Below are 15,828 nucleotides of genomic sequence, written 5' to 3' on the forward strand. Positions count from 1 at the left end.
TACTGATTTGCTCAGTTTAACAATAAAGAGACATCTGTGTGGATTAATGATAGAATGATTCAATAATTAAAATAAAAATTGTAATAATTTTTTCAAGCTTTTTTCCAGGCAAGGGAGTTAGCTCTAAGAATTAAAAAGGTTTGAGTTCACTGAGGAAGCTTACAGTTGTCTGAAATAACCAATGTTTATTTTGTGGGAAGATACGTATCTTTTGCTCTTGGAAATAATCATTCTTGCAATTGGCTTGCAGATCAACTCATCTGTACCCAGAAGGTTGCTAAATATAAGATCATAGTTCTTAAGCAGTATGCATTTATGGATTTATTTATTTATTTATTTATTTTCAGGAACTCAATTGAGGATGGCTGAAACTTCATGGCTCTGATAAGGTCCCATGGTTTAAGATTATTTTTTTCAGAAGCTATTGTTTTGCTAAGCTGAGCTAAGGCTCTAGTTTCCCTTGGCCCTGTGTGAACGTGCAAATGTACATAAATGCCCTTTTTGAGGCTGTTTATGTATGACCATAATTAATGATACCCTTTTAAGTACTTGTTATTATTAGCCTGAAATAGAGGTTACAAAAGTATTACATGTGTTTGATATTTCTGTTTTTAAACATTCCTCTTAACAGAACATGTGCATTACTGCATACTTGTGCTGCAATGTTTGTTGCTTTAAAATTATAGTAAGGACAATCCAACAGCCATGTTGCTCTTTATGATTAGACCTTGTTTTTCATTGCTCTCCATAAATCAAGCATTTCTTATCCTGGAAATTCTATTATTTAATCACTTTATTGTGCACTGTGGTACAAACCTTCTAAAGGTTAAGGCTAGTCTCTTGTGTGACGTAACTTCATATGGAGTTTATAAATGTTAATGGTATCTGGGAATATTAATCCTGATATATTTCATGTTTTAACTAGATATTTATGGCATCATACTTGTATTTGAGGAATGAATGTTAGTGTTTGAGGCTGTGAACAGCTGAAGAATGTAAAGAAAAGTAGTAAAGATGCAGGGTTTATTTTTTTTAAAGTGCATCTTAATGATTTTCCAGTGGAAGTATAATAGTCCTGTGAGAATGTTCCAAAGATTTGGTTAGCTTCCTGGAAATACGGAGTCTAAAGTGAAAGAGGGATTAAGAGTAGGGAGTTTCTTTAGTTGATTTTTCCCATTATAATTATTTTTCTTAGGTGTTGATTCACTTCCTTACCCTTTGCAGAAGAATGTACATCCATTTTTCACAGATAAAACTCTGTTCAACTTGCCTGTTGCTGCTTCTTGTGAGAAACAGATGAAATAAGTTTTTGCAACAAGCCTACTAGCCATTTTCATGTTCACCTTTTTCACTTTTGTGGTTAAACACACACTGTATTTGAGGAATACTCACAAATCCTTCTCAATATCTGTTCCTCAAAATCCTCCTTAAGGCTTCCTTTTGTGGTACCTTGAGACATTGTAATTACGCATTACCAATTTTGTTCTTAAGTTTGTATACTCATTGAGAATGACTATCAGTGCTATATTTATTAGTATTTTTACATGTGATACCACTAGAATTAGTTGTTAGCTGCTAGATCTGTTATGGCTAAGGGGTTTGGAACGACTGTTTTTGTAACAGGAGTCTGACTAGCAAACATATAGCTCAAAGTCAACAATCCAAATATGACGTGAAAAAAGAAGTCAGCACTGCTTTCATTATTACTACTAATAGCTCAACTCTTGGCCTTTTGTCTTTTTCCCTGTTAGAAACTGATCATGCAAATTGGCAGCAAAGTGCTTCTGTTCTGCTAAAAAGATGACAGTACAGAATTTACATCAATTTCACGTTTAACATTGATGTGATGCTTGTTCAAAGATCCTTAAGTGAATAGAAGAGCTGTCCATCTGTTAGGGGCTTTCTGGGTTACGGGATGTCAGATAATTCCATTGTACCAGTTCATAATGCAAAATGGGTCTGAAAGTTACAGCTTGGAGGTAAGTCACACATGATCATGATTAAAGGGGATTAAGAAGCTGGCTAAAGAAGAAACTTTGATTTTCTCCATATGCGTGAATGGCCTTCATCCTCTACTCTCTACTGGAATGTCAATACTGAGAGCCAATCCACTTTGTTCCACTGAGGGCTACTAACATGGAGAAGATCAGAGGACCCGGACTTCATTGGAAAACACTTGCTTCTAACTATGCTGTGAATGTTACCAGGAGCTTCCTGGCAGGAGTTGTTCTGTGCAGTACGTGAAGACAGTTACCTATCACTGGACAGGTTATACTGGCAGATAACAAAGTGCGTTTTCAGTGCGATCAGTGCGACTCAGACATGTAATGTCTAATCTTTAGTCCCACTGATGATTTCAGACCATTTGCTGCTTTTCTTAACTGACACTGCATTTACAGGGATAGATCTTCACAAATGAGCAATATTAATGTTATGGGGGGATCTTTTTTTTTGATTTTTTTGGATATTCTATTTTGATATTTCAGTTGCTTGAACTCTGAATGTATTCACTGCAGTACTTACCCACATAAACATATTGTTGCTTCTTAGTACTGTCACTTGCAACAATGATTGTTCAGAAGAATGAGACCAAGACAGAGCTTCTTGCCTCCTGCTAACTTTCAGGCTAGTTTCATTGTAAAGAAGAACTTTCTTTCAGATTACAATTTTATTCAGTTAGGAAAAGGGGAAGAACATTAACTAAAATGTATTTCAGCAAGTTGTATTGCTTAGAGTCGTCCCTGTGTTTACAAGGTGCAAACCCACACCTAGATAGCACTGACAGCAGAAAGTGTTCTGCTGGAGGATGCAAAGAGCTGTAAGATTTATCCGACCCCCTGAGCTCTGACTGGGGTTAGTCATGCAATTGAGCACCAGTGCAGGGAATCAGTCTGGCTAGGAAATGAAGCCTTTTGTTGTATCTAAATGACCACTGATTCAATGGTCCTCTGTAGTTCATATCTGACAAGAAAAAGCAGACAGCTTTTACTAATGCCATTTCTAACTGAAAAGACCAGGGTCTGGAAATATGCAGATGTAATTAGTTCAATCTTCAGGAATCTCTGCTGTACTAATAAACAATGCAATTCTGTATGTTCTGAGACATGTTTTCTGTACCAGCTATCTGTTTGTCTGAATATAGTCACGGGTGCAGAGAAGGGCGACAAAGCTGGTGAGGGGCCTGGAGAACAAGTCCTACGAGGAGCGGCTGAGGGAGCTGGGCTTGTTCAGCCTGGAGAAGAGGAGGCTCAGGGGTGACCTTATCGCTCTTTTTAGGTACCTCAAGGGAGGCTGTAGCGAGGTGGGGGTTGGCCTGTTCTCCCACGTGCCTGGTGACAGGACGAGGGGGAATGGGCTTAAGTTGAGCCAGGGGAGTTTTAGGTTAGATGTTAGGAAGAACTTCTTCACTGAAAGGGTTGTGAGGCATTGGAACAGGCTGCCCAGGGAAGTGGTGGAGTCACCATCCCTGGAAGTCTTCAAAAGACGCTTAGATGTAGAGCTTAGGGATATGGTTTAGTGGAGGGCTGTTAGCGTTAGGTTGGAGGTTGGACTCGATGACCTTGAGGTCTCTTCCAACCTAGAAATTCTGTGATTCTGTGATCTTTTCCTTTGCTTTCAATCTACGTGTTGGATGATCAGCAAAGAAAACCAAACTGTTTGAAAACTTGCCTGCAGTGGGTTCAGTGTATGATCTTATCATACGTGTCTGGCAGTTCCATTTTATCAGAGGTTTCTGGGCAACCAGATAAGTGAGACTTATTGATATGACTTTGTGGTATCCCACTACAGAATTCACAACGCTGGTGAGCATTTTAACACTGGTGAACTCCATTTCAGATAGGATTTCATAAGGCTATTAGACCTCAGTGTTCTTGAGGTTTAATCCTGCTTATTATTTGCTGCTTGTTGCTTATGTGAAGTTGTTCACCTGAGTTTATCTACCTAAATTATGGGCACTGTAGTAACATTAAATAACTAAGATAACCATATTAAATACAATGCACATACTTGTCGAGCATCATGAAGAATAAAAGTCCCATATTACCTTCAAGATTACAATCAAAATAGATTAACAGCTCAAATTTCTTTACAGCTGAGCATGTTTTATTAATGTAAGTCTATTTAAAATGTGAATCTAATAAGATTGCTACTGTTATGACTTTAAATTCTAGTTCCTTTCCTGCTTACTTGGAAGAATGTTGTATTTTCAGTTCATCTTTATTCATTTTAGGATAGCTAGATGTTCTATCTAGTATTTATGAAACATTTAACTGCAAGTAAATGAAAATATCAAGTGTCTCTTGAATAATGTTGGAAAAGACTTTTTGAAGCCTGAACCCATTTTAAAGAGGTACCTTGAAAGCTGCTGCTAATAGAAGAAATAAAGCAGCAAGCTCCCAGATAGATTTTGTGCTGTAAGGCCAGCTTGCACTCTGTGTATGGAGTAAATGTGGCCCAAGTCTGACCATTCAAAGTATGAAAAAATTAAGATTATATTTAACTTCCTGTGAAACTCAAGTCACAAAGTTTTAAACTGCTTTTACTGGTTCATTCTATGGTATTGCCCTGCAATTAAAATATGCCTAGTTAGAAAAAGCAGAATCTTTTTCACTCTCCAAATTTTTTTCCATGGTTGTTTTTTTTCCCTGAGACTGGGTCACAACTTAGAAATGGAAGCTGTAGCTGCAACAACTTTTGAAACAGACAATTCAGACAGTCAAATCTCTGAAAGCCTGAAAATTTTGTTTGTATCCCAGATTTTACACTATGCTGATTAAAATAAAAACAGGAAGATTTCATTAAAAGTTGTGAATTCTGTGACGTGGTTTCATATGAGTCATCAATGTTGTCATGCTGAGTGCTTGGATCTTTTATACATTAACTGTGTGAGAAACCTTTGAAATCTCTGGAAATGGCAGCTCTTTAAAGCAGATTTGAACAGCATGAAGTTTCACTCTGTCCATGTAACTGCCTGCAAGCTCAGGTGGGGATTTTCAAGTTGTCTTCTGATTTGGAGATTAAAGATATGCATCTGATTTCAGGAGAAAACAGAATTCTAGAGGTTTAAATATGTTGTTAGAAGAAACATACACTGCAAGTGAAGTTTTTTAGCTATCTGTTCAAACTTCATCAGGTTTTTGCAAGCAATATTGAAACATGTGCTTTGAATGAACTTGAGAAAGCAATACAGGATGCCGAAATTGGAGTTCACATCCTTCCCATACTTTGTCTTGTTTTATGCTCTGCTCTGGAATTTTAGCAAAACTGAGTTTTAGCTAAATATGGCCCTAGAAACCTTTATTAGCAATATGATATGGTAAAAATAAATAAAAATTAAAAAAAAAAAAGTTCAGAAGGTGCAGCAGAGAGATTAACTGGGGAGTTATTTTTGTTGCAGGTCTGATGTTTTCTTTTTCACATATTCAGTTGAGAGGAGATGCGGTTTTTAAGTACAGTCTTAGTTTTGGAGGAAGCAGATTTAAATGAAAATAGGCAACCTAGGTTAAAGCTAAGACTGCACACATACTTAGTACAACAGAATTAGGCTGTGACAGAATTGCAAAACACTAATATTTTCTTAGTTATGGGACACCATTCAATCCTGAAGTAGCTTTGTAACACTAGTAATACTAGTGAGGGAACAGCAAAGCTCACTGTGTGCATCCCGAGAATCCACTGGAGAAAATGTGTGAGGGAGTGGGCGATGCAAGCTCTATACACGCTGGATTTGTATCTGAAGCTTGTGGACAGAATTTACTTTCATATGGTGCTGATTAAAGGCAGAAATACTACAAGCAGTTACATTCGAGTGCACCCTCAGTAAGTTCGCAGATGACACCAAGTTAGGTGCGTGTGTCGATCTGCTTGAGGGTAGGAAAGCTCTGCAGGAGGATCTGGATAGGCTGGACCGATGGGCTGAGGTCAACTGCATGAAGTTTAACAAGGCCAAGTGCCGGGTCCTGCACCTGGGGCGCAATAACCCCAAGCAGAGCTACAGGCTGGGAGAGGAATGGTTGGAAAGCTGCCAGGCAGAGAAGGACCTGGGAGTGATGGTGGACAGTCGGCTGAATATGAGCCAGCAGTGTGCTCAGGTGGCCAAAAAGGCCAACGGCATCCTGGCTTGTATTAGGAACAGCGTGACCAGCAGGGCTAGGGAGGTGATCGTCCCCCTGTACTCAGCTCTGGTGAGGCCGCACCTCGAGTACTGTGTTCAGTTTTGGGCCCCTCGCTACAAGAAGGACATGGAGGTGCTTGAGCGGGTGCAGAGAAGGGCGACGAAGCTGGTGAGGGGCCTGGAGAACAAGTCCTACGAGGAGCGGCTGAGGGAGCTGGGCTTGTTCAGCCTGGAGAAGAGGAGGCTCAGGGGCGACCTTATTGCTCTTTACAGATACCTTAAAGGAGGCTGTAGAGAGGTTGGCCTGTTCTCCCACGTGCCTGGTGACAGGACGAGGGGGAATGGGCTTAAGTTGAGCCAGGGGAGTTTTAGGTTAGATGTTAGGAAGAACTTCTTTACAGAAAGGGTTGTGAGGCATTGGAACAGGCTGCCCAGGGAAGTGGTGGAGTCACCATCCCTGGAAGTCTTCAAAAGACGCTTAGATGTAGAGCTTAGGGATATGGTTTAGTGGAGGGCTGTTAGCGTTAGGTTGGAGGTTGGACTCGATGACCTTGAGGTCTCTTCCAACCTAGAAAATTCTGTGATTCTGTGATTCTGTGATTTCCATGCATGTCTAACAATGACAGCCATGGTTACTTTCAGTGAACAAAATAAAATCCCTTCTATTGTTGACTACCTCATTTTATGGGTCCTTTTTTCTTTAATTGACAGGCACTCCTAAAACTCCTAAAGCTTACAATGCCCTTTTAGGGAAATTAGTTGGAAAGTGGAAAGAGTCATTGTGCCAATTTCTGCAGCTTATGGAAATGTAATAGATGGGCAAGAATTACTGGAACTTCTGCTCCATGGAAGGCCTGCACAGATTAGGCTTCTTGGACAAGATGTTGATCCAGAAAAAAAAAAAAAAAAAAAAAAAAAAGTATTTGTGATCAAGTTGGAGCTCTTGGTGATTCTAGACCCGTGGATGGATGCAGCCTGGCATATCCCTGTTGCTAGTCAGTCCACTCCCAATCAGTCTTCCGAAATTTTATTTTGTGAAATGCTGTGTCCACCAAAGTTCTGTGCTCTCCTCACTCTAAGACAATTAGTTAGTGTAAGGTGTTCTCTCTCTTTTTTAAGTATGGTAGCAATAACAACGAGCTTTTATTTTGGTATAAAAATTTAATATATCAATATATATTAATATATTAATATATATTAAAAATTTAACATATATTTTAATATATCATTTTAAATGTCAATCTGAGTGTTGTGCTGTTGTCTGACAGAACAAACAATTGTTTTCAACATTGTCTCTCACGAGACCTGGAAGAACGTAGAAGTCTCTTGCCAGTACTCAGTCTCCTGTGATTGCCACCATGTTAACATTTAAAGCACACTTTTTCATTTATATCTTCCAGTTGCTCTGTTCTGTTTGTCCCAGATTTATTAAATATAAGCCTATTTATTTATTTATTTTCCTTTTATGAATAGATGGATATAGTGTAGTCAAAAGCCATTTAAAGTAAAAGTGTTCCTGGTGTATTTTTTGTTCGTTTTAAAAAAGGTGAATAACAATCCAACCTGAAGTGGTTGAAGCAGGAAGGTTTGGGATACTCAGCTGGTTAGTCAGAGCCTGTTTTAATCCCATGGCCCAGAGAATTGCCAGAGGTACAAGGTACTTTTGAATGGCAGCATGCTATGAAATGAATGCCTCGATTTGGGTATATCACGGTTTATATTATGTCTAATTTCCCTATAACTTGAACTAACAGGGAAAAGTGTAACACATGCTTCTCTTCAAACTTAGTGACATTTTGTACTCTGAAATCTTTCAGGGAATTGGAATCATAAGAGGGTTCTCTTTATACTCAATTAGTAGTGCAGAAAAGGGAAAATGTGTGGGAGGGAAACTCTACTAATATTTGAAAAAATACTTTCCTAAAGAATGAGCTCTCGTTTAGCAAGCCCCTTTCCATTTCAGGTTTTAAATGCATATTTTTTTTTTCCAACTATGCTTTTTCCCCCCCAAGCAAAACTCAGACTAATCCCATTAATCTCCATGCCTATTTGTTGTTACAAGGAGTTTTTCTCAAAAGAGTTTTCACAGGTAGTTATCAGAGGAATTATAGTGCTACTCATGTTTCAGCACTAAGAAGCAAATAAAGTCCTGTTGAGTATATTGTTCTGTGCATGTATCAATTCTCAGGGAGAGGACCTCTTTTCCAGATCAAATGCTTGATTCTATTATAAATAATCATAGTAGTCTTATGGGAATGTTTTCATTGATTTGTAGGTATTTTACCAAAAGTTTCAAACAGTACAACAGCGTTCTAATGTCTTGGCTTTGCATTTAAGTTTTGGAGCAAGAACATAGTTTTAAGTTTGCTGTGTATTAAATTATTTGACATGAATATGTATCTATTTAGTATATATTAATAAGGAACCTTAAGATTCTTGTGGAAGTAAATCTGGCGACAAAAGAAAGCAGAGAAAATAAAGGCAGATATGCCATGTTCTTTAAATCACAAGTACCAGCTTTAACAAGTTATGCAAAATAATTTGATCTTGATTGGCAGCAAATTATACAAGATGTATTTTAATGAATAGAAATAAGCATTGGATGGCCTCATGTATGGCCTTAAGTGATCATGTTATTATTAATAAACATCACATGTGAATATTACTTGTGACTGCATGGTGAAAACATTTCATATGAATCCCTTCTCAGGAAAAAAAAAAAAAAAGTATTTTTAGAGCATGAAAGTCTTGTAGCTTTTGTTATCATCTATTTGAATCAAAGCAAAGCTGTCAGTATGAAAACACTAATCCAGCACAAGAACAATTGAGAATGAAAGACATAATGTCCTTGATTGTTTTGATGTTAATGATACACTCTGCACCTGGCACATTGTCTGCACAGTTTGTAATTCTCTTTAATTGAAGAGTACTTTGTATATCTTTCTCTGATTTTTCTCTGTTGTTGTACAGTGTTCTAGTTCGGTCTTGAGTTCATTCTTTACATAACTGTCCTCATCCTGTAATATGTCAGCCACATGAAGAGACAGGTCCTGTGTGATAAAGGAATGGGAAGCAGAGCGGTGTAAAGACACATATGTAACTCTGGCTAAGTTTTTTGGTAATTTTCAAGAGCATCCAGAAGAATCTCTGTGCTAAAGGAGTTTACTGGATTAATGACATTTGTGACTTTTGAAGTAGCCTGTACTCAGTTACAGAAAAGTGCATGAACAGGAGACTTTGTAGTGTACAGTACTGGATGTACCAAGCAGAACAACAGTTATCAATGTGTCATGTTTCTGTGTATTTTCTTATAACTACATATATCTCGGTGATCAAATATTTACAGAGAAAAAGCAGGGTCTTGCTATTATTCATTTTTCCTTCTTGCTTATTCCTCTCCTCAGTCTGAGATCAGTCTTGGTGACAGCTGACCTCTAAAACCTCTGCTGATGATGTGGAAACTGAAAGAACCCAACTTGGCATTCAGGTCTCTAGCTTAATTTTGAAGACATTTAAAAAAAATAAAAATAAATGAAAGCTAAATACTACATATATCCTAACAAGCAGCTCCTTTAGGCATTTAGTTTTCCTTATATTAAGTAAATTTCTTTGGGGCAATTATTGAGAGTTTCTCTCTCTCTCTCTCTCTCTTTTTTTTTTTTTTGTTTTTGTTTTTTGTTTTGTTTTGTTTTGTTTTCTGATGTGCTTTTTTTCATGTGTTGGAGTATATGAGATTCTTTGATTTATGACTCAAAATCACTACAGTAGTGATGCTAATTTTTGTGTAGTTTAGAGCTAGTAAAGAGAGGAAGAAATTAGATTTTCACTGAAGAAAAACATTGTGTTTCAGTCTCCTAAGTGGCTCTGGATATGTATGTAACATAAACTGGCAACATGCAGTTTAAAGATGACGCTTATGAAATGAAAATCATTTGGGATGATATAAATGCCATTTCCAAACTGATATATTAAAGAAGAGTTTTGTTTGTTTTTGCTTGGGCATATTTCCCTGCAGTGAGACATCTGAGATGCTATAGCAGTAAAAAGCAAGCTTGTTTTTCAGGTTGTGTATAGCAAAGTGATCTTCAAATTGATCTGACGTTGTCACGCTTCATAACCTTGCCTTTCTTTTTGCCTTAAAGCAGCACTAATCATAACGGCTATGATGAATGGAAATATTTTTAATACTTTTAATCTCTGCAAGTAGGAAATAATGTTTCACCAGAGCAGAACTTTGTTGTCAGTCAGTGTCAGTTAATGCAGGCTGGAGACTTCTTGAGCCAAATAATCTAATATGTCCAGACTGTACGTGTGAATTGGAAAATGTCCGTCTAATCACATCTAATGTCCCTGGACCGTGTGCTTTTATTTTGAAGTATAAAACAAGCTCATTTTGTCTTAACCAGTAGGTTTAATTGAACTTTTAGGCCTATCCCATGACTTTTCTTAATTGAATGGGAATTACATTCAATTCTACATTCCTTGATCTTCACCCCAAATAATAGTCAGGAAATCTAAGAATATTAAATGATTTTCTTCACCTCTGCAATGATTTCAGGACTTCTTAATTTAGTGTTTTTTTTTTTTTTTTTGCTCTTACCCCTTTCAGTTAAAGTGTGTGCTAGATTCATTGGTCCTTGGTCCTATAATTAATATTGGTCCTATATATAATATTGGACCTATAATTAATAGCTAAGTTCTGCAATTTTGTGGAATATTTGCCTGTCTTCATATCACAAGCTCTGCTGAAATGTTTTTTGTGCTGACAAATAAAGGAATAGAACTTTTATTGAAATACTGGACAGGCTGACTTAGAAATTCAGAGAAATATGTATTTGAAATACAGATTATTTTTTTTTGAGAACATGTTACCAATTGCCACTGAAGTACATTACACTGTGTACGGGATACGTAGGTATTGGAACACAGTCTGCACTATGCAAAATACTGGCAGATGCTGTTTTCATAATATTTGGTGCTATTACTTAAATACAGAACGCAAAGTCTGCCAATTTCCTTGGAGCTGACTTTATATTTTTTCCAGAACGCCTACATTAGCTCATTCAGTAACTTGAATATGTTTTTCTTTGAATTAACAGCAGGGGAATCCAATTTCAAGAAGAGGAAGTGTCAAATGATTTTGCTTTTAGGGCAAGAGTGCAACCTAGTTGGAAATAGCCTGTGTAACGCTCAGTTTCATGGAATCTCCCCCATCTGTAGGGAGTAAAGGGATGTTTAATTTCATGGAATAAAATCCTCACCTTTTTACGTCTATAAAACTGTAAGCAGGCACCTATATTATTCTAAAAAACTGTGAGACTGACTGGTATCTTTTCAATAGGCAACAAAAAGCTGTTAATGATTTCTTCAGGATGTACCTTTAAATATGTGAGAGTGCATAACCCCATTCCTACCCTTGGAAGGTTTTTTGGCCTCATATGTGTCATACTTAGGACTTTATTACCAGCTGTTTTGCTTTGTGATAGAATTGCTCCTGAGGCTGTTAAGCACCATCATTTGTATGAGTTGTTAGGGTCTTTTTCTTTCCCTTCCTAAAGAGGGTTGAAGTTAAGGGACTTGGCAGCTGCAGAAAAATTACACCTCAGCTCCTTTTATTTCTAAATGTAAAAACAAAATTGTGCCCTCTGAGAGGGGAATCCTTCTGTCTTTTCTTCATGGTGGCAGCAAGTCAAGCTTACTTTTCCAGCAACCCCATAGCCTTCTGTAGTGCCAGCTGTAACAAAGACCACAATCCCCACATTTGTCACAGATGACTTGCTGGGGCGATCAGCAGTTTACTGGTCAGCTTGAAGTCCTGCCTTAGCTTGAACAATGGTGAGCAGCACAAGGAGGAGATGTAGAGGGAGCAATTCTGCCTAAGATAGTGATTGTATGTATTGCAGATCACATGCTTTTTATTGAAAGCAAGATAAAATTGTTTGGCAAGAACCTGAAATGAATTTCAGTTCCAGAAATGCAACTCATTCTCTGCTTGACATGGATACTGGGAAGGAACAGCACGGGCAGATTTCTTCATTACCAGTCCTGCTCTCCATTTCTATTTCCTCTTATTTGTATGCTTCTTTGTTCTCTCCCTATAAATGAGCAACTTCTTGTTCCCCCTTCTTCCTTTGAAGAATGCCGCTGTGTTCCTAGATGGGACGCAACCCCCTTGTTTCTGAGAGCACTTCAAATAAGTAAATTAAGTAATTAAAAGTTACTCTGTATGATCAGATCATTAATTCAGGCAAGGAAAAGGTCAAAGGAAAAGTCTCCCAGAGGCGAGCAAGACGGTGAATAGTGCTTTTAACCAGAGAAAGCAGCATGCTGCCTGTTAATTTTGCCAGCATTTTGGGGCTGGTATCTAAAATTACCAGGTAATCTTAGCAAAAATCTCCCACTTCATTGGCAAAATTTTTAGAGCTCTTCTGTTTTCTGTAAGGCGTCTTCAGGCTGTGGCTTCTGATAGGAGCTGTTCTGTATTGTTAGCCAGAGATAAAAATAAGAGGGAGACAGGAGAGGTGGAGGACAGGGGATAGAGAATGGGAACAAAGCAAAGTCATTCCAGCTTTGCATGCTGTGTTCCGTACTGATGCCCTACACTGTGGGACATTAACATTACATCTTTGATTTGCTTTCTGAGATCTGTAAAATGCATAATGTGGGAACCAGGGAAAAAGTACTGACTGCTGCTCTAGCTTTGTGAAACTGCAAATTATTCACTTTTATTGAAATGTTACTTAGAAATTATAAAAGGATACTCAAAATGGCAGGGAAGGCAGGAGGTATTTCTCATTATTTTGACTTGTCCTTTTGTTAGATCGGTTAGCACTTCTACTCAAAGGTAGCTCCACAAGGCTATTTGACATTGTTAAGGTGCCCTAAATACTGGGAAGAACACTTCAAAATAAATGCTTTTTGTTTGTTTGCTTGCTTTCTTCTGTGTGACACTTTAAATTTCCTCTTCTTTCCTTGTCCTTGCTTTCCCAAAGATGAAACATGGTTCAGAGAAACCCGGTTATGGTCATCTTGGCCTTCATGCATGCTAGTTGTCTCTGCTAGCCTCATGTAAGGGTTACATTGCTGATTAATAATAATAATAGTATTACAAAGTATTAATAAAAATTATTGTTTCACATCTTTTATGTAAAAATATGAAAATCTTATCTGATTTTAAGACATTTTACACTGAATATAGATATCTGACATTTTTTTTCGTTTGTTTTTTCAAAAAGCATGCATAGTGACTATTGAAGTCTAAATTCATACTTCATCTCTTTTGGTAATTTTCTTTTACAAGGTAAATTACTGCATTTTAGTATGACATTAGATTGTCTCTTAGAAGATTTTCTTTAATACCACTTCTTGGTCAAGCTATCTTTTTTTTTTTTTTTTCATTGTTTCATTGGCCAAAATATATCTGATGGAAGGAAGGAAGGAAATCTCATTGTAATGGAGGAAGATAAGGTAAAAATGAATATAAATGTAAGACTGCCACTTAGGGCAATGTTGTCACATGAATACAAGTGTGCAAATGCAGAATACATGGACATTTCCAAGTCATAACATGGGTTCATAGAAGATCATGGGCAGCCCTATCTTCTGATCACCTTGGCAAGAATGTGATAGGTAAAGGGATATATTTCAGAATTTCCAGTCACTGAGAAAACAGGAGTACAGCAAGCTCATTGTGCCTTCTGCTACACCAGGTGAAGAAGACTAGGAACATTTTCTCAGCAAGGGCTTTTGAGGTCTCTGATAAAACTTCATTAGTGTTTTGGAGTTCTGTTATGTAGTCCCACTTCTACTGCTAAATGTGCAAGTGAAGTGTATTTTAGGCATTATGAAGGACATCTGACAGGCTTCCATGGCCTGTTTTAAACTGTTACAGCATTTTCATATAAGTTTTCCTGAACTTATATTGTCTAACCCCGTTTATGAATCTTGAACTGGCTATAAATTCTAGATGGTTAGGAAGAATTTGTAAGTGATTTAATTACCTTTTAGCAGCCAAAGCATTGCTGAGTATTGACTGCATCGTCTTGTGCAGACAACCACAGCTTCAGGGCAAGAGAGGGCAAACAAACCCTGATATCCTTCTATTGCCAATGCAGTAAATGTCACCAGAACCTCCCAAATCCTATAAATTAAATTGATAAGACACTTCTGTAGGGAAATCTGTCTATCTGAAATTCTGATGAACTCAAAACTTTCTGAGAAGTATGTGTGATTTGAATTGAATGGATGCAGCTTCATCAGTGAAACTTTGAAATCAAGACAAAGCCATAATATAACCAATAGTTTTCAGAAAGCATTCCCCATTGTATATTTTAAATGCTAATTTTAATCACTATAAGAGACATCGAAACTAGTCATGAAGCTTCAGTCCTCTTGAGAGCAATAGGATTTATAGTGTAGCCGGTTGTCTGATGAGTCTCCTCAGCAGTTGTATGAAGAAATGCTTAAATGAGGAAAACATATTTTGGCAGCTTGTGACTTAGAAAAGGTTTCCAGCTGTTCCTTTGAATTTAAAATACTAAAGAGTAAGTTTTAAAGTCTTCAGGTGTTTGTTGCTACAGAAGTCATTTTTTTCCTTGTCCTAGTGTATGTTGAGGACACTATAGTAATCTCTGGTCAGATAAAGGAAAACCTGGGAGTGGGGATAGAAAAGCAGTGTAAGAAAACTAAAAAGTACTTGTTACTCATTACACCATATGGGAGAAGTCAGTGTGAATGTTCCAGGAAAAGGGGAGGTGGTGCTCTTGACTGTTGCATGCACGTGCATGAAGAAAGCATTCCCTTTCTGTGCTACAATTTTTACCTTTCTGTAACTGATGTCAGCTGTCTTTATGGGTTTCAAAGGTTATACTCAGTCCTGGTTGAATTGCTCAAGATGTTATGTACTCAACACCGTGCTTTGTGCATTCAAAAACGCTTATAGGGAGCATAACAGTTTAAACACCGGTGGAACCATCAGAGATGTAAGGACGAATAATGCAAACATTACCACTAGTTACATCTCTCAGAAATGACACTTCTGAGCCAATGTCATCCTGATAAGTAAGATGTCCAGTGATATCTAACAGTCAGATATGCACTTTCTATAGCTCTCTTGAAGACAATTTTCCTTTTGTTTATTTTCTTTAGACTTACCCTGACCTGTAGATGACAGATTTCAGTTTTTCCTTTTGGATCCAAATCAAAAATCTGGTAGGGAAGAAAACAAAACAAAACAAAACAAAAAACAGGATTTGTTTAATCTCTTACAAATAGCAGTCTAATTATTTCTCATTGATTTTTCTTCTTTTCTCAATAAGACAAACCATTACGGTGCCCAGAAAAATCAGATATACAGAGTAGTACTATTTGTTCTTGCTTTCAGTCTGTAACATATTTCTTAATACTAATACATAAAGCTGCTTTAGCATGTGTAGTCAGGGTCAAATGAGTTCTTAAAAAAATCCCATTAAACCTTGGTAGCAGAATAACAGCTAATCTTATGCCGTAGATGAATTGATATAGTTGAAAGGTAGATTAAAAGACTAACAAAGCACTGTGTCAGAGGTTTTTAAATGGACAGACTTGACTATGTAAAATGTGGTAAAACAATGCAGATTATGGACTGTAAACCAAACCTGATCTGTTGAATTTATTAACTATGAGATGAAAAAAGCTGGAGTGATGTGTTTGATTACAGTGTACAATTCATCCAG

The sequence above is a fragment of the Aythya ferina genome (genome assembly GCF_964211825.1).
Source record: "Aythya ferina genome assembly, chromosome: 6".
NCBI lineage: Eukaryota > Metazoa > Chordata > Aves > Anseriformes > Anatidae > Aythya > Aythya ferina.